This window comes from Pteropus vampyrus, unplaced genomic scaffold (genome assembly GCF_000151845.1).
Source record: "Pteropus vampyrus isolate Shadow unplaced genomic scaffold, Pvam_2.0 Scaffold1041, whole genome shotgun sequence".
In the NCBI taxonomy this organism is placed as follows: domain Eukaryota; kingdom Metazoa; phylum Chordata; class Mammalia; order Chiroptera; family Pteropodidae; genus Pteropus; species Pteropus vampyrus.
In genome coordinates, this window is record NW_011889822.1 from 1455 (window position 1) to 2056 (window position 602).

General features: G+C 54.2%; 1 protein-coding gene across 1 annotated transcript in view; it reads right to left on the bottom strand.

The window, feature by feature from the left end:
• The window catches only part of LOC111734379 (UL16-binding protein 1-like), a 17787-nt gene that overhangs the window by 1289 nt on the left and 15896 nt on the right, over nucleotides 1-602 (bottom strand). The gene's annotated exons all lie outside the window — the stretch shown is intronic.

Below are 602 nucleotides of genomic sequence, written 5' to 3' on the forward strand. Positions count from 1 at the left end.
CCTCCCCCTTCCCACAGAGAGGAGATCTCAGAACTCAGGGCTGAGCTTGTCCAAGTGATGCTCTCAGGGGATATGAGGTCTGGTCTGGTCTCATCCGCACAATGAGAAGGTTCAGCGAGGGGGCAGGTATTGGGCTGGGAATTCACTGTTCCCGGTCCTCACTCCAGGCCATCTGCCCCTCATTTCACACTCAATTCTGCCCTCAGTACCTGTATCTGTAAAAGCCAAAGATTCCGAGGCCGAAAACAATAGAAGGGACGATTACACAGATGAAGATTGTCGTCTTGGATAGGTTTGTGGCAGGAGCCCTGGTCGGTGGCTCTGTGGTTCCTTCTGAGGTCACTGGGTCTGCAATGGAAACACGAAAGTGACAGCCTTGTCCAGTCCCCTGATCTGAGGACGTGTCTCCTCAGCTCTGCTGCCCCTGCTAATCCTAAAACACAGACGGTTTCGGTCCCTCTACTTGTGGCAGCTGCAGGGACACATGCTGGGGTTGGAACAGAGAAGGGAGATGGTCCCTGTCCCCTTGGGCTCATGCAGCTAATGGGGGAAAGAAGGGATACAATATGACCCGTCACTCCTGCAGCGACAGAAGAGGAGGT